The 18390-nt window shown below is 46.2% G+C and overlaps 2 long non-coding RNA genes across 3 annotated transcripts; one reads left to right on the top strand and one right to left on the bottom strand.

Moving 5' to 3' along the window:
* Positions 1-6224: 6224 nt before the first annotated feature.
* LOC108520656 (uncharacterized) lies at positions 6225-14671 on the top strand. Of its 2 annotated transcripts, none has more exons than XR_001882964.1 (4): positions 6225-6386; positions 11447-11536; positions 11657-11935; positions 14591-14671. It is a non-coding gene; the product is annotated as an uncharacterized LOC108520656 (long non-coding RNA). The 2 variants fall into 2 exon arrangements; XR_001882963.1 differs by having other exon boundaries at positions 6225-6452.
* LOC108520655 (uncharacterized) lies at positions 11462-17399 on the bottom strand. Its single transcript, XR_001882962.1, has 3 exons — positions 17168-17399; positions 14574-14684; positions 11462-11550 (listed from the first exon to the last, which is right to left on the bottom strand). It is a non-coding gene; the product is annotated as an uncharacterized LOC108520655 (long non-coding RNA).
* Between the last annotated feature and the right edge of the window lie 991 nt (positions 17400-18390).

Here is an 18390-nt window from a genome sequence, read left to right as displayed (position 1 = left end):
AGCCAGGAGTGATGGGGAGCCAGGAGTGATGGGGAGCCAGGAGTGATGGGGAGCCAGGAGTGATGGGGGAGCCAGGAGTGATGGAGGAGCTAGGACCCTAACCTAGACCTGGAGTAGAAAGAGTAGGGACACGACGAGGAGTATCCACTGAAGGTGCTTATGTTCCTTTTTGACCTGATGCGCCTCCAGCAATAGAGTCCACCAGAAAAGGGAATCTATAGCCAAAGTCCTTTGCCTTCTCTTGGCCAGGCTTTGCTGTATTAATTCCATGTTCATGCAAACATCTGTGCATGAGTGTCTATGACAGCCTTATTCACAATAGCCAAAACCTAGAAACAACCCAGTTATCCTTCCACAGGTAAATGGTTGAAAGTGGCTCATCCATACCCTGAATTACTACTTAGTAATACAAAGTAATAGGTTGATCCACGCATCTACCTGGATGCATCTCCAGAGAATTATGCTGAGTGGAGCAGCCATACCCAAAGGTTCATGTTGTATGCTTCCATTTATGCAATAATCTTGAAATGATAAAGTTCTATCAATGGAGAACAGACTAATGGTTGTCAGGGGTTAAGGTGAGGTGGAGTCAGGGGGCAAGTGAGTGTGGTTAAAAAAGGGCAGCAGGAGGCATCTTCATGGTGACAGATATGTGCTGTGCGCCTGTGTCAGGGTCAGTCTCCTAGTGGTGATAGTGTTCCACAACTTTACAAGGTACTATCATGGGAAAAACTGGGTAAACGACACATGGGATCTTTCTGTATTATTTCTCATAAGTTGTATGTGAATCTGCAAATATTTATTTTTTAAAAAAAAGCAGGAGAGAGTCTCAAGGCAGAAGTTTATTTATACATTGCATAAGAACTAGATGCAAGTGGCTTTGTCACCTGTTTGCTGTAGGGAAGTCACACCCATCCAAAGGGCCACCAGCATCCTCATGGGTCTCAAGAACCAAAAGCCAGTGCTCATCGCCCAGCCCCACAAGGCTGAGGTCTTCAGTGGGGCCAGAGCTGCAGGCCCTGGGAGGGGTGGGGACCAGCTTTGTGCCAAGGAGGTGCAGGAAGCCATCAAGCAGGGCTTTGACGGTGCAGTGGGCACCACAGCCTCCACCATCCTAAGAAGATGCTGGAACTGTCAACACAACAGCCAGTCCTCTGCAGACACTGTCTCCAGAAAGTTCTGTTAAAATGTAACACACTACAGAGCCAAAGGAGCATCATAATCATCAGAACATCAGGGATCTCCAGCACTTCATGTAACGGGCTATATAGTAAATATTCTCAGCTTGGCGGGCCACTGGGCTCTGCTGCAACTATTTAAGTCCATATTTGAGGCTTAAAAGCAACCATAGACAATATGTACAGCAATGGGCATGGCTGTGTTCCAATAAGACTTTCTTCACAGAAACAGGTCACAAGCTGGTTTGGTCCACATGCTGTGGTTTGCTCACCCCTCCCATTATTTTATATGATGTTTTTGTGGTTTGCAGGGCTTATCGGCCCCAGCCACCACTGAGGGTGTGTGGATACCTCTTAGCAGGTTCAGAGGTGGACCTCTGTAACGGAAGAGAAGCACGGGGCAGCTGAGGGCCGGATAAGGGCCTGGGGTTCTGGGAAGGGTGCTGAAGACCAGCTTGGACACCCACACTGGCCCTGTCAGGGGTCTTTAGAGCCAGATGGGAATAAGTTAAAAATGGGGTGAGATGTTTTAGCCCTCAGTATTGATGTCAAGGGTGAAGGTATCTGGTCTTCCTCCCCCTCATGCCAGCTAAGAGTATGTTAGTTCACCCTGAATCTGCCCAGGTCAATGCTCAAGACTATGCACCAGGAAAGGAAAACACTTCATGGAGCAAGAAACCCAGGGCTGGCCTAGCTCTGGCCCTAACAGAGCACTCACTCCTGTCCCATGTTGCCGGAAAATTAGGGGCTGATTGAAAGCGCCTTCTCTGGGTTGTGTGACAGTGAGCTCTCATCACTAGACAATGGGATCTTTATCTGCCTTAGGTGTTTTAGTAAAGGTGATCTTTCACAGTCTTGCCTTAAGGCAAAATCTAGCCATTGTTCTCATGCCTTATTTCTTCAAAACCTTCTGCCCAACTCTTGCCTGCATCTGGATAGAAGACTCCTGGAGAAACCAACTGTAGAACTCACAGACCATGTTGGCTACCAAGTTCCTTCTCTAAAGCACACAAAGACATTGGGAAATGACTCAAATGCCAGGAAGGAAGTTTAAAAAAAAGTGGGGGAGCTCATTTAAAAGAACAAAAAATAATGAAAGGCAAGCTAAAATAACAAGAAAAGATATGACATCAGCTTTTTTTTTCTTTTTTTCCTATAAATGATGCCAGTTCCCACTCAGAAGAGTCTTTGGAGAATTTTTCCGTGGCAGATAGGAGAGGGAATGTGTGCAGATGCTTTCTGTGAAGGTGGGCTAAGTGACTTCCTCTGTGCCTGGTTACCTCACACATGTCATGCCTAGCAGCCCAGGGAATCTTCACCAACTGAACCCATCACATAACCAGCTCCTAGATCAAGAAGCAGAAGAATCTCTGCTCCCCAGACCCCCCAGGTCGTTCCCCCAGGCTCCACGCTCCCCGCTCTGACAGCAGCAATAGTCACGTTGGGCTACTGAGCATCCATGCATCACACGGTGTGTGCTCTTTGTATCTGGTGTCTTTGTGCGATTCATCCTCATTGTGTGTGGCTGCAGGTTGTTCATCTCACTACTGAGTATTCCACTTTGTGAATATGCCACGGTTTTGCAAATCCATTCTGCTATTGATTAGATATAGATGGCTTCTGGATTTTGTTGTGCGTGATTTGAGGGAGACAGGGAAGGGCCCACCACTCCCTGTGATCCATCTGAGTTTTCTGAAATGCTTCCTTTCAGGCAGGTTGCTTTGCCGGCATCACTCTCACCCCACTGTCCTTAGCCAAGGGAGTTCCCAGAGGGGCCTCCGCAAAGTTGTTATCGACTCCCTGACACTCACATACCAGGGGACTTTCATCCCAGCAGAAGGCAGAGGAGAGGTAACTGGGCACATTTTGCTGCCTTCATCATTGTATGTCTGAGTCATGATGTCTTTACGACTCCTTAGAGGTCCTCCGCATGCAATTCCCTCCAAACCACTTACAGGCAGCCTGAAGACCTGGCTAGGTACCAGGTTTGGGATAAAATAGACAGCATTGCCCTCAAGGAGCTCACAGACAAGTTAAAAACTCCAACACGAAGTTTGGTTGATGTAATGACAAAAAATGTAGCCAGAGTCTGGCATGTGAGAGTGGCACCTGAGGGTCTCTCTCAGGGAAGGAGGGGAAGGAGGACATAGCAGGGAGCCTCAAGTAACTTAATGGGGTTTTAGAGGATTGTGTAGCTGTTTGTCTGGAACAAGGTGAGCCTAGACACTCACCTTATTCAGAATAAGAGTCAACACTGACAGATATGGAACCAAGTCTTGCCTTCAAAATAGAACTGGGGACAGAATCTGGTAAATTCAGCTACTTTTTTTCATTCAGATGCAAAGCCGGTTCAACAACGGCGTTTGGGAGGCCTGGTTGTGACAGGGGTGGGGCAGGCAGCAGAGGTAGGGACGTGGGGGATGGGAGGTGGGGATGGACCCAGGCATGTACATTGCCAGGCCTTATCCCAAGAGGTAAGGGGATGGTGCGCCAGTGTCCTGCAGCCATTGAACCTCCAAGCTCGGACGCGGCTGTCCCCTGCCCTGCTCCCGCCAGGTTTTCTGACCTGGAGCCACTTGCATGCCCTGTGATCTGCCCTCACATCAGCGAGAATGCGGATGCTGAAGGATTTTCTAGAAACACCACCCCTCCCCCTTGCCCAGCTCCTCTTAGAGGAACCGGTGACTTGGTTTCCTGTGAGCTCACTCCAGCGTGGCTCAGAGGACAAAGAGCGCAGCAGGGCCATTCCAGGACCACCTCCCCTAGGACTTCTGACCTATCTGAGGGCCTCCCGGTGCCCCCTGCCTCCACCACCCCCGAGCCAGCTCACACTCTTTACTGTGCAGAACCCTGTTGCTCCCACATTTTTTGAAAAGTTACCTAATTTTAAAAATTAGACCTTATCTGTATGTGACGTGAGCTGGGAGCAGCGTAGAGAAGGACACAGTGAAATGAGCCCCTCCTCCGCTCCAGGCTTCCCCTTAGAGGCTGCTCCCGCGGGAGATGTTCAAGGGCACCGCTGCGGGTGCCTCCTCAAACACCGGCACAGCCGTCTGTGTGCGGTCCTGTCGGGCCATGCTTTCTCACTTAGAAAATGTCTTGCGGATTTGTCCCTTATCAGCCGATCTAGAGCTGGCCCGGGTTTGGAAGTGAGCATTCCATGGTGCTGTCGTCTGCACTCCTTCACCAGCCCCTGGGGACTGCTTTGCTGGGGATGGCGCGGGCGGGGGGCGAGGCGGCGGTGGGGAGGGCGGCTGGCTTGCCTATTTCTACTGAGGATGTATGGTGTTTCTCTTACAACAAATGTAAAATGCCCATTTATAACAGTCAGCCCTCTGTGAGGTGTATGTGTGTGTGAGTGTGAATTTTTTTTGTTGGTCATTTGACTTGCATGGTATAATATTTTTTATTTGTGAAAATTCTTTATTTTCCCCAATTAAATTTATCTACCCACATCTCATTCTGAATTGTTTCTTTTCTTTTCTGTTCTTGTTTCCTTCTTCTTGTTCTTCTTCTTCTTCTTCTTCTTCTTCTTCTTCTTCTTCTTCTTCTTCTTCTTCTTTTCTTTTCCACTCTTATTTAAATACAAACAAACAAACAAAAACCAAAAAGACATCCCTGTTTCAGTTAGTAGTTTCACAGTATTACTTTTTACTTATTTTTTGTTAAATTTGGAATATACTTCGATGGACAGAGGGAGATAGAGACTCAGTTTAATTTCATTCCAGATGGTTATCTAGTTGCCTAACTTCTTTCTGTTCTATTGATTTTAAATGCTATCTTTATTATAAATTAAATTCTGATATTATTTGGGTCAATTTCTGTCCTTGATTCCTTTCACTGGCCTGCCTATTCATACATCAAAAAACCAAATTATTTAAACTTCTGGAAGTTACAATGTTTTGCACGTCTGAATTTTATGTATCCGAATCTCCTGTTCACCTGAATTTTCCGGGCACCATTGCAACTCAGTTTTCTTTTGGTAAGTACTTCCCATAAAACTTCTCACAGAAAAATATGAGTTTAGCTACTTGAAAACAAGCTATCTTTTTATTTGTATTTATTTATTTGGATTACTATGAACATAGATTTATTTATTTATTTGGATTACTATAAACATATAGATTAATGTGAGAAAAGTTTCAAGTTTTACTATGTTGTGTTTTTAATACCAGAACAGAGAATGTCTTTCCATGTAATCATAGTATTATTCCCCCTCTCTCTTTTGTAGTTTAAAATTTTGTCACAAGGAACATGCACTTTGTTTATTCTTTGGGGTTTTTATATTTTTAAAAATTGCTGTCATAAATGGAATATTTTTTCACTGTGTTTTCTTACCTGTCTCAGATTTTATAGAGAAAAGTTATGGATTTTTGCAAATTAAATTAGTATCCAGGTAGCTAATTGAACTGCTCATATTTCTGGCAACTTTTCAGTTGATTCTTTGTTCTTTCATATATAATACATTCCATCTGCAAAACATGATAATTACTCGTCTTCTCTTAGATTTAAAAACTCAATATTTTCCCTCCAGTTAAGTGCAACAAGTAGCCCTTCAAGAATATGTCACATAATGTGCCATTAGTTGGCATCCTGGTTCAAGGCTTTTATGGGAATGTCCTTTGCATTTTACCTTTAATCATGATTTTTAATCCCAAATAGTTTGGAAAGCAAATACCTGTTCCCTGTTCAATTGATCTTTAAAATCAGAAATGTTTTAATTTTTATCTAATGCCTTGCTGACCTCTATAAAAATGGTTGTATTTCCTTTTCTCCTTTAACTCAGTAGGCGCCATCCACTTAGTTGGGGCCTCCACTCCTGAGCCTTTTTGGTGGGGAACCCCCCTCCACCAGATGCCAAATGTGGGCTGCTAGTGGCTCACAGCTGCCGCCTCCGAAGAACTGCCCCCACTCCACAGGGGCTCTGTGGCCCAGGGATCTCTGGGAGGTGGGCACAGTCCAAGTCACAATGGGTGTAAGGGTCACAAACCAGTTCCCTGGCTTCAGGTGGAGCAGACAGTGGGGTGAGCTTTGCTCCCAGCTCCCTGTGGATCAGCCAGAGCAGACCCCAAGGGAGCCTCCCAATCACCCCTCACTTTCTCTGCAGCCCCTTTTCCCTGACAGCTTCTCCTTATGCATCCTTTGCCTGAAGATCCCCATATCTAGCTGTGTCTCCAGGAATCCCCACTAATGTCAGACATCTGGACAGTTAAGTAAATAGCAACTGGTTTCCTAATGTGGCTGTGTTTGCGTCTCCAGAACAGCTCCTCTTCAGTGGGTTATTATTTCTTTATTTGGATTATTTATCGCTATTTTAAACAAAATGCTCCCTCAGAATTATTTTTATTTTCCTTTACTCCCATTGTGAGGTGTTCATTCTTATTTCTACTTTTGTATTTTGTGCTTCCCCTTTTCTTCTCCTGCGACAAAATAGCATTGTGAGATTTTTTAGTATAAAAAATGTAAGCAACATAGAAAAGGAATAAAATAAAAATTGCCCCAAATCTGATCACTGTGAGGTAAAACTATTAATAATTTGATGACTTCCCTTTTGTAATCCATTTACACACCTATATGTATATCTTTGTGTCTCTCTCTGTATATACACATCTATATATATATCCATATGCAAGATAAGTCGTGTCTTAGTCTGTTTTCTGCTGCTATCACAGAATACCACAGACAGAGTAATTTATAAGCAATAGAAGTTTGACTCACAGTTTTGGAGGCTGGGGGGTCCAAGATCAAGAAGCCTTCTTGCTATGTCACATCACGGCTGGTGGCATCACATGGTGAGGAAGTGCACACTGAACAGAGAGGAAATCAGGCCCCACTCATTCCTCTTATTGAGAGCCCTCCATGCAGATAACTAACCCCCTCCTGCAACAACAGCATTAATCTATTCATGATTAAGACCTAATCACCTTCCAAAGGTCCTTCCTCTCCACACTGTTACAGGGGCAATCAAATTCTAACATGAGTTTTGGAGGGGACATGCAAATGATAGCAACTTGGATAATATTTGTGCTATTTTAATTGTAGACACGGTACTTTATTATAGAAAAAAATGTGGTTTTTTGTTTTGCTTATCTCTTCTCTCTCATTCCCATTCAGACAACACATGCACACACACACATTGCTTTTCCCTGAATTTGATACCTGGTGATTGAATCTCCAATATTGTGTATTGGTGTTCTGTGTGCTTTAGTTTCTTTGAAAATGGAGTTTTCTGGTTTTACTCTTCTTGTTTTGGTAGGCTTTAAGGAAGAGAACTGGACACAGATACTGCCATTCTCCCATCTTTAAAAAGAAAGACCTCAGCCAGGCATGGTGTCTCACACCTGTAATCCCAGCACTTTGGGAGGCTGAGGCAAGAAAATCACTTGGGTATAGGAGTTCAAGACCACCCTGGATAACATGGTGAAACCCTCTCTCTCTCTCTCTCTCTCTCACACACACACACACACACACACACACACACACACACTAGCCAGGGGTCCTGGTGCACACCTGTATTTCCAGTTACTTGGGAGGCTGAAGTGGAAGGATAAATTGAGCCCGGGAGGTCAAGGGTACAGTGAGCGACAATCATGCCACTGCACTCCAGCCTGGGTGACGGACCAAGACGCTGTCTCAAAAAAATAAATAAATAAAAGATAGAGCCTTCTATGAGTATCCTACAGTTGCAGTAATACAGTGGCACCGACTTAGTGGCTTAAAGCTACACCCATGTGTTATCTTACAGTTTTGAAAGTCAGAAGTCTGAAGCCAGTCTCAGGAGGTTAAAATCAAGTTGTTAGCAGGCTGTGTGTCTTCCAAAGGCTCTGGGGAAGAATCGGTTTCCTTGCCTTTGCCAGCCTCTAGAGGCTTCCTGCATTCCTAGGCTTGTGGTCTCTTGCTGTCTTCAAAGCTAGCAATAGATGTTTGAGTGTTTCTCAGGCTGCATCATTCTGGCTCTGGCCCTTCTACCACTCTTTCTCACTTAGGAGGACCCTAGTGACTACATTGGACCCACCCTCGCCATGGATGCCCCTGCTTTGATGGAATGTTCTGTTCTCATTCACAAGGCTGACAACATTGGTGAAGTCTAGTGGTGACTAGTCTGGTAGAAATCGGCTTCCCAATTAATGTTCTGAGAGTTGCAGTTGACGAGTGAAGACAGCACCATCATTACACCCCCATGGGCTGAACTTCCCCAATTAGGGTTTCTGCTTTGGCTTCCTGTCTTCCAAAAAAGCTAGGAGTCTAGGAGGGGGGTTGTGTTCACCCAGAGCCTGTACTCCCCACTTCTAATCCATGTTCCATGTACATGCCATCCATAAGTTTCTTCTCAAGCAGGTACTTCCAAGGCTGGTCAGCCCTTCCCTGGCTGGTCCGTCCTCCCACTGGTGGAGCTGCCTTTTGCATGTGCCCTGATCCAGGATGGTATCATTGGCTGCCTGTGAGTGTTTGTGGACAGGATCTGCACATACTGGGAGGCTGAATTGTCACACATGTGCACACAAGACTTCTACAGCTGGAGGGAAGAGCAGGACAGGGCCGGTGCGAGGAGGAGGGAGAGGGGCTATGGGCCAAGGGCCTGTGTCCTGAGGGGAACAGGAAGAGGCCTGAGATTTCTAAATTTGAACCTGGGCTCCTGGGTCATTATAAAGGTGATTGATACCTAGCAAGACAACCCATGTTTTATTTAACAGTTTCTTAGCTTTACTTAAGAGTTCCAAATACTTAAATATGGGCCTTTCGTTGTCCTCTTGCTTCAGGCCCCAACCATATTATGGCTAGACTGGGAAAGGGGCTTGAGGAAGGTACCAATATTAGGTAAAGGAAACACAGAAAAGAGTCAGGGAGTTTCAGAAACCAGCGCACTAACCACCAAGCTTGGCCCAGGCAGGGGGGCCCTGAGCTCTAGACGAAGACCCCGCGTGCCTCAGTACTTCCTGCCCAGGGAAGGAGCACAACACTGCAGGTACCCAGTATACTCCAGTCGGTTCTCTCCACTTACTCATTCACTCCGCACATGGAGGGGGAGAAATGTGAGTCACAGCATTATGAGCTTTGTAGCAAGCAGGTGAATGAGGGACAAGAGGAATGGGACAAAGCTTATGTCCCAAGTCTTGGAAGTCCCTTTGGCTTGTGTCACAAGGTCACAGCGACAAGGTCTCTCTCTGGGTCCCAGAGTCTTGCCCAGGCTGGACTGCAGTGGTTCAGTCACAGGTTTTTATAACTGAAACTCCTGGGCTCATCTGTAGTGGAAGGCTCAAACAGTCCTTCCTCCTCGGCCTCCTGAGTAGCTGAGATTACAGGCACAAACCACCATGCCCAGCTGTTTTTTTCTGTGTGTGTGAGTGTGTAGAGATGGGGTCTCATGTCTTGATGTTGCCCAGACTGGTCTCAAACTCCTGACCTCAAGTGAGCCTTCCTTCTTGGCCAAAGAACTGGGATTACATGTGTGAATCATCATACCCAGCCAAACATCTGTATTTTTGAAGTAAAGTGAAAAAAAAGAAGGTTACACTGGATATCCAAGGATTAAGGAATGAAACACATCAAAAAAAGTTTAAATCTGCTACACTCATAATAATACTAAAAACAAACAAATCATTATTAGCCACTGTGGTGGGCAGACTCCAGGATGGCCCAGAGTTCCCACCTCCCAGAGCCAGGCCTTCAGTCTGTGTGCCCCGAGGAGGGGAATGCTGCCAACACCCTGAGTTGGAAGTAGATTCTTCCCCAGGCCAGCCTCAGATGAGACTACAGCCCCTGTAAACACATCAACTGCGGCCTGTCAGGCCCCAAGCAGAGGACTCAGTTGAGCCATGTTCAGGCTTCTGACCCACAGAAACTGTGAGATCAAAAGTGTGTTGTCATATGTTACTAAGTTTGGAGTAATTTGTTATCTAGCAATAGGTAACTAATAACTCATACTTCCACCTTTGGAGAATTCTAAAGAATCATCATTTTTTTAAAAAAAAATCGTGGATAGAAGGACAGAATCAAGCATTTATCTACCTTTTCTCTGTGAGTTGTACCTCAGGGCAACAAAACAGTTGATGAAGCCAATTTTCTTACTATGAAAACCTTCCAACTAGTAAGTGAGACAGTAATAATAGAATTATAATATCACTATTTTACTCCCCTTGATCAAGTAATGGCAATGATCATCAATGGCTGCTAATGTAAAAGAAAGAGACAACTGTACATTATATGCCTCCTGAGAGAAGTACCCAGCACCACCTACAAAGCAGCATCACAAATAAATCAACAAATAAATAAACCTGCACCTAAAGCTGATCAAACTTCCAGATTGTACTGCCAATTTGCAGTCAAGACGGGGGATAGGAGTACATGGTGAAAAATACCATAGAGATGCAATTGGTAAAATCCAGGCTGTGGGAAGCTCTCCAGGACAAATGACTTTCGTCTTTAGCTTGGGGATGAGGTCAGGGAGGGAGAGGAACCTACAGATGAAAGCAGGCTTAAGAGACTTGTCAATAAATTCCAACTTTTCACCTTCTTTGAATTTCAATTCAAACAAATTATTGAAATTGATCACAGAAAAATTAGGATAACATGAACACTCATTGGATATTTAATGATGATTCTCAATGTTTAGGTATGTTAATGCTGTTGGACAATGTATTTTAAAATGTTTTTATATCTTCCACAGATATTTTCTGAAACATTTGCAGATGAACTATTATCTTGTCTAGGATTTGTTTCCAAATAGTTGGTGGGGGAATGGTGGGGTGCAGATGCCATGAGATTGACTGTGCATCAAACTTATTGAGTCTGGATGATGGGCGCATGAAGCTCATTATGTATTAATCATTATTATATTATTCCCTGGATTTCTATGTGTTTGAAAATGTCCATGATAAAAGGTTTACATTGCAAGGGAAAAAATGGTAAAGGCACTGTCCTATAGAACTAGAGTTTAGCCACTAACCCTCTCTTCCCCCAAAACTTGTTAAACAGAAATTAGTAGAGAAATCAAACTTGCTTTGAGAAATCTTAAGTGACCAACTGCAGCAGAAATTTATTACATGGAGAGAGGAGTCACTGAGTCATGGTTTTGGTGTAGAATCAAGTAATGATTGTGCACAGCATTCTCTTCTCTTTGTGGCTCACTTAATTGTTGTGACTTTTATATAATGGCCTGCAGAGTAATAGTGCACCTCCACAAAACCTCAGTTCAGCATAAAGGGAGACTTTGTTGAAGTGAAAAGGTGTTTTTGAATTTTCCTGTTTTCTTTGGTTTATGCGCTCAGTGCTGATCCCCACGCCTGGTGACTTGTCACTCCTCGATGAACAGAAACTACCAGAGACAGGAGTGGGCCGAGGGAGTTGGCGGCTGTGAGGTGAGGTCAGGGTCCTGGGGAGGAGGGTGGAGGGTGGAGAAAGAATAAAGAAAGAGGATGTGCTGGTTAACACTGAGAGTTCTGACTGACACAGAGGGTCTCTATGCTGATTTGCTCCAGATCCCCCGGGAGGTGGCCCTGCCAGCCTGGAACCGGCATCAGGAGTGCCCGTGGGACCATCTGATTGACACTTTGCTCCTCCAGTTTTCTGATCAGACCATGACTTTTAGCTGTGGTATTGTCCAGGCCTGCTGAAGTCCACTATGGATGCCAGATTCAGGGACCCATTCTGTCCTGCAGTTGACCCTTGTCTCCTGCTCAACCCTGAAGCCCCTGCAGCGTGTACAGACCCTGGACCCATTCAGCTCCAGCACAGCCTGTCACACCCCTGCAAGCCAGGTGAGGCTGGCTCAGGTTGGTAAGGAAGTGATTGTGAGGGGAGCCAGGGCTCCACGCCAGGGTAAGAGTAGGACCAGGAACGACATATTTGGTTTTGACTTTTCCTGCTTCCTGAGCTTTATAACAACGCTGGGAAGAGGGTCCTGTGATCTTCTCAATTTACAGACAAATAGACTGGGGTATGTACAGAGCAAGTTTTTGTGCCAAGGCTGTGCTCAAGGTTAGATTTGAACTCTAGGCTCTCTGACTTCCCTACCCTGCCTGTGCCGTGACCTTGGGAGCAGAAGGTCCAGCAATATGGGGTAAGCAGTTGGGGACTGGGGAAAGAGCCAATGTGGTCACCATTCTGCTGGAGGTGGGTCTCCAAGTGTCTCAGCCAGCATTGCCCTCAAAGATGCTCAGCAAGTTCTTCCACATTAAGAAATTTCAGAGAAACTCCAAGGAGCTTCTCTGGAAAAGAACATCTGGGGAATATCTGGCCTCCATGCACCCAGCCCAGTGCTGGTTGCCAGAAGGCATAGCAATGAACTGTGAGCAGTGGGCCCAGCAAATTATTAACTACAGCTTTTCAGGAAAAGAAAATAACCCGTTTGTATCATTTGCCTCTTCCCGTGGTATGAATACCTCCACAGGGTCGGCTTCAGCCTCCACATGATGTTGTGGAGCATGGAGCAGGGAGGAGGTGTGAGCAGCCCACCACCGAACAGCAGGCTCCACACATGCAGATAACCTTCAGAGCACAGGTTGCAGTAAAAATCATCAGGCATGAAGAAGGTTTTAACATTTATTATTTTAAAAAATATAATTTACTTACCTGTAGGTTTACAAAGTTTAAATTTAATAATGAGTATGTTTAAGAACCAGCTTGTGAGATTGCTGGAAATTTCACAATCAGCTTTTGCAAACAAGCCTAAGTCAGCCCAGGCCGGCTCCTGTACACCACCAAGTGTAAGGCCTCCAGCTCTGGAAATCTGGGCAGAGAAGAGGTAGCATGAAAAGAAGTCAGGGTTAACCCTGTTTGCCCCTGGTGCTGAGTTACAATGCCTAAGTGTAGAATGATAAAACTTCCAAACGTTAGTGTCAGGGATGCTGGGCAATCACTAGCTCTACCCGTGCAGATAGAATGGAGAAGGACTTCCGTTCAACCGGCCAGCTACGGTCCAAGCCTAATATGGAAGTCCAGTGTTTTCTTCTGCTGGTGTGGTGCAGGGTAGGGATTTCAGGAAGTTTGTCAAATTGTTTATTCCATGAGAATCAAGAGCCAGGATATTGTGTCAGCCTTGCCTGTCAGCTGTTGTTTATACCACACTCGGCTCCTGTCTCTCAGCTTCTCTGCAGAGCCAGCGTCACCTTGCTGGGTGCCCTGCAGTTCTGCTGTCTATGGAGCGCTGCTGACCACACAAACAATCGAACAGAGGCTGTGCTGGGAGGTGCTGGCAAAACCCATGAGAGAAACTAGAAAAACCCATGTTTCACAGACCAAGAGCCTCTTTAGAGTTTCACGCACAGAAGGACCTGCCGTGTGAGCAACAGGGCTGCATGGCCCAGCCTGAGTGCTTTGCTCTAAGCTGGCCTTTGGGGTTGTGCACTGTAGTAACTTAGGGCTGCATTCATCCTGCATGAGGCTGCTTTCCTCTTCTCAAATGTCACTTGTTTAAAACCTACTTTCAGAAAGACAACTAGATGAGGAATTGGGAATGCTGTGTTATTGCAAAGCTGGCAGCAATTTTAAAATCTTGGAAGAAACTTGTTTCCTCTGTGAGCCTCAGTATTCAAGTATACTTGTTTAAGGTATTAAAGCTCTAGCTCGCTGATGCTGTAAGAGTAAAAACGGCAAGATGTGAAAAGATTTGTAACACTCTGTGTGTTAAGACCTAATAATTACCCTCAGCCTCGGCACTGTCCACATCCACATCATCTGCTTTGACCTGGAGCAAACTTATTGAATCTCCAAAGACCTCATTTTTCTCACCTTGACCTGGTGACACCCCATCACTTGGAAAAGCTTTTGTGGGTTACACCAATTTCCAGCAAGCTCATGGCTGTTAGGGGGACTCAGCCTCGTGGGGATAATAAGCAAAACAACTTGGAGAGCTCATGGCACCGTGGGGCCTGCAGGAAGGAAGGTAGCCCAGGTCTTCAGCCCCAGAACTGGCTGCAGGTGAACTATCTGAAGATAGCCAAGTCCAGACTGGATGTCAAGGTCTCAGAACACATGTGGTGGATGATTAGAGACCAGAGTTTGAAGGACTTATGCCAAATCCCCAGAAGCATGGAAATCCCCCACCTCTCCCGAATGTTACAGGAGTGTGAGCTCCCGGCCCGGCATCTGGTCACTGAGACTCCCACAAATTAATACTGACAAATCCACATCCAAAAAGCCCAGTCATACTTTGCAGCTCTTGTTCATTATTTGTGATTTCAACTATTAGTTTCTCTCCCTGGTTTAAAGAAAGGTGCTTGATGAATTTTGGATAACTGAACACCTGCCATCCCTGGAAGGTACTCCCAAGTCTATGGGAAAGGGAGGTGATAAGAGATCAGGCCAGGCCTAAGTTTGATCTCTTACATTGCAGAGTGCGATAGAGTTAAGGGGTTTGTTTGGGTGCTTTTCAGTTGTGATTTTAAAGCCACTTACCTTTTTCTCACCCATAGTCTTGATACTTGATGTGAGGAATAAACAGAAGAAGTCAACCCTGCTGAAGTCACATGGCAGGGCACAGAAGCCAGTGGCTGTGTTATTTTCCAACTGAAAAATCATGATTTATAAATCATTAATATGTGGATTCCACCAAGGATACAAACAAAAAATGGTTTCGATAGAGGAGCCTACTCAAACATGCTCAAGCCTGAGTGCAGACATGGACTCACTCATTATTAAAGCTTACCCTGGAAAGAGCCACGTGAATCTTTTTGGCAACAATCATCCCATGCTCCAGCTGGAGGGAACCAGAGGACTTTTGCTTTAGCCTTTCATTTCACAGATGCAAAGAAATCAGATCCAGAAATGTTAAGTGACCTGACCATGTTGAAACATCCGGTTAGCGGCAGAAGCCAAACTAAAACCTAAGATATGCGTGTGTGTGTAAGTGTGTGTGTGTGTGGTGTGTGTGCATGTAGGTGCACAGGTGGAAAATCTGTGTGTTTTTCTCCAAATCCTTGATCTTAAGAGAGTCCATTCTAAGAAAATCATCTTAATTACAAAATCAGTGTTCTGCATTAATATCATGAAACCATTATTGAAACAGAGTGTTGTACCAATTCAACAATAGTAGTATGATTAGGTGAACTGTCACGTAACCACATGATGTGTTATGCATAAATTGAATATGTTGGCAACGAGTTTGTGCACATACAAGGCAATGTTTATCTTTAAACAATCAAGTGGGAGAAACCCAAGATTTGAAACTCTTCAGAGTAACCTTAACTATATCTAAAACTTTGCAGAAACCTGCTGACCTGTCTGCAGTGAGCCTCTCTGGGCAGTAGACTATGGATGACTTTTTGGTTCCAAAAACATCTCTGTATAAAAGCACAATTCTTAAACTGGAAGGAAACTGAGAAGGTGTAACCAGAAACTTGCATGCGGGCTCCTGACCTGGAGCAGTTTGGTGGCTTGGCCTGTTTTGCAGCTCTGGTCAGCACCTTGGCACGTCCAGGGACCAGAGGTTGCAAGAGGACCTCTTTCTTACAAAGTCAGCAGTTTTGTTCCATGTCTGGCATGAGTTCAGCCACACAAGGACAGCTCTGGGGTTGAAAGTCCCCTTTTCTGGCTTCCTCTGGTGTGCTTTACTGACCTACCTCAGAGACCACATGTGGCCTTTGGGGCAGGTTCTTAGGCAAACGTCTGCCCCACTCCTCGAGAGAGGAAATGGGCTCCCAGTGCCCTTGACCTTGAATTCCTTTGTGTTTACTTCCCCAAAGCATCTTGAGAATTCACAAGCTTCTAGGCTTTTGCTGTGACCTCCAATAGGTTTAGAATGTACCACTCACCAGAGAGGAGAAGCCAAAGGGTGGACACAGTGGTTCCCAGCCCTGGCCTTGGCGTCCAGTGGGAACCAGGCTGTTTCCCCTTGCTTTTTCCTTTACTGAACTTTAGTGTGGCTTGTGGTAGAATGCAGCCAGTTCAGGCTCTGTGGCCACCTGCTGAGTAAAGGCTGGACCTTCTCCTGAGGTCCAGGCAGGCCATGGGAAATCTGAGTTATGTTCATTAAACAACGACAATCTCTGCTCTTCATTTTCCTGACTTGGAGGGACTTGCTGGGGCAGGCAACGCGCCCAAGGCATTTGTCAGCAATCACGGTATGTTGTGTGGTGGACTCGGCCGGATATGGGAGGAGGATGAAGTCCTCCATGCTGCTCAAACCAAGGACACTGCCCACTGCCCCAAGACTGTACAATAATAAACAAGACCTTCCACTAAACACTGGGGTGGGAGAAGCAGAACGGGAAGCTAATTTTAAGTGTCCAGGAACTTATTTGAAACAAGCTTGACCCAAACTGCTCTGAAGTTCTCTAGGAAATTGCATCTGCTGTGAGTTGTGGAGTTGAGGCTGTCTAGACCAGGCTGGAGGGATGTAGGCAGAGTGATGGGTGTGTGCAGATCCATGGAAGAGAGGGGTGCCAGGACTCTTTACACCCCAGGAGGGCACATGGGAAGGAGGGTCTGTGGGAGAGGAAGCTGGAGAGGTGGCTAGCTGTGTGTGTGTAGTTCAGACCCTCTCCAAGTGCATGTGCGTGTTGGGCCAGGCTGGGAGGGATAGGCGTGACTTGGGCCAGCTGTCCTCCAAGTGAGCTCCCCATGGTAGCGTCTGCAGCATGGAGGATTTTGTTAGAAATGAAAGTTCCGGCCAGGCACAGTGGCTCACACCTGTAATCCCAGCACTTTGAGAGCCCGACGCTGGTAGATCACCTGAGGTCAGGAGTTTGAGACCAGCCTGGCCAACATAGTGAAACGCCATCTCTACTAAAAATACAAAAATTAGCTGGACGTGGTGGCACGCACCTGTAATCCCAGTTACTAGGGAGGCTGAGGCAGGAAAATTGCTTGAACCTGGGAGGCAGAGGTTGCAGTGAGCTGAGATCTCACCACTGCACTGCAGCCTGGGCAACAGAGCAAGGTTCCATCTCAAAACAAACAAACAAACAAACAAATAAATAAATAAAAGTTCCTACCCCTGGATTAATGTCCTAGGGCTGACATAACAAAGTACCACAAACTGGGCGGCTTACCACAGCTCTGGAGACTCGAAGTCTGAGACCAAGCTGTCAGCAGGTCTGCTCTCACGCTGAAGCCTCTAGGGAAGGAGATCTCCTTGCTCCTCTCAGCTCCTGGAAACCCAGGTGTCCCTGGGCTTGTGGCCGCATCACTTCAAGCTCTGTCTCTATCTTCCCGTGGGCATCTGCCCCCATTATGTGTTTACACTTATGTCTCTCTTTTCTCTTCTTATGAGGACCTCATTCACACTGGATTAGGGCGCATCCTGAGTTTGTCTGCCTTTGAACTTGGTTACGTCCGCAAAGACCCTTTTTCCAAATAAGGTCACATGCACAGCACTGGGGGCTAAGACTGCAACATCTCCTTTTGGGGAAACAAGTCAACTCATAACAAAGTCTGTCCACTGAATGAGAACGCTGGGTTTTAGCGAGCCCTCCAGGTTAAGAAGTGCTGGTCTAGATAAACAGAAAATGTGCTTATGTTTTTCCAATAAATGCTCAGAGCCCGAGGCAACTGAAGAGCATGTCTGTAGTTTGCAACATATAGGGTTACTCAAAGTCAGGCTTGGGACCAGCGAGAGTTGGATACAGAGATGAAAGATGTTTTAGCAGCAATGATATTCATGAAGCTTTTTGCTTCATTCCTTGTTATGGTTTGAGATCCCACAGCAGACCTTGAGACAAAGACCTGGATGCAGGTGGTTAACTTGGGAGGTGAGGTCGGGGGAAGGGAGATGGGGAAGGGAGAGGAGCCAGGCCAGATCGTTCCCGAGACTGGTGCTCTGTGGGGAGCTGGAGTACAGTCTTGAAGGGACAGGTATGAAACGCCCAAAAGCTGACCCACCAGAAACTGCCTCCTGACCCTCACCACAGAGGCTGGCTGAGGCTTTTATGCCCTGGCATTCCCAGCTGCCCTGCACAGGCTGCTGCTCAGGCTGAGGACCGAGAAGTGCTGACGCTTGAGGGACTCATGATCAGTGAGGAGAGGCTGTGAGCTGAGCTCTGAGCTCCAGACAAGCCAAGGATGGGAGAGGAGCATCAGCGTCCCCCACCCCATCACCACATTAGAATCCTGCAGGAACTGGCTGGGTTCTTGAAGGCGTTGTTACTGCCCTGCTCACACATGAGGACCCTGCGACCCAGGGCCACTGGGGTGAGGCGGCAGGGCAGGGTCCCATGTACCTGTCCAAATCCACTTCTAGCTCCCACCCTGCCCCCAGAGACATGCGCCCCATGGG

The sequence above is a fragment of the Rhinopithecus bieti genome, unplaced genomic scaffold, assembly GCF_001698545.2.
Source record: "Rhinopithecus bieti isolate Rb0 unplaced genomic scaffold, ASM169854v2 scaffold_49371, whole genome shotgun sequence".
Classification (NCBI taxonomy): domain Eukaryota; kingdom Metazoa; phylum Chordata; class Mammalia; order Primates; family Cercopithecidae; genus Rhinopithecus; species Rhinopithecus bieti.
Note: the sequence above shows the minus strand (reverse complement) of the source record. Positions and strands in the feature narration are given on the sequence as shown.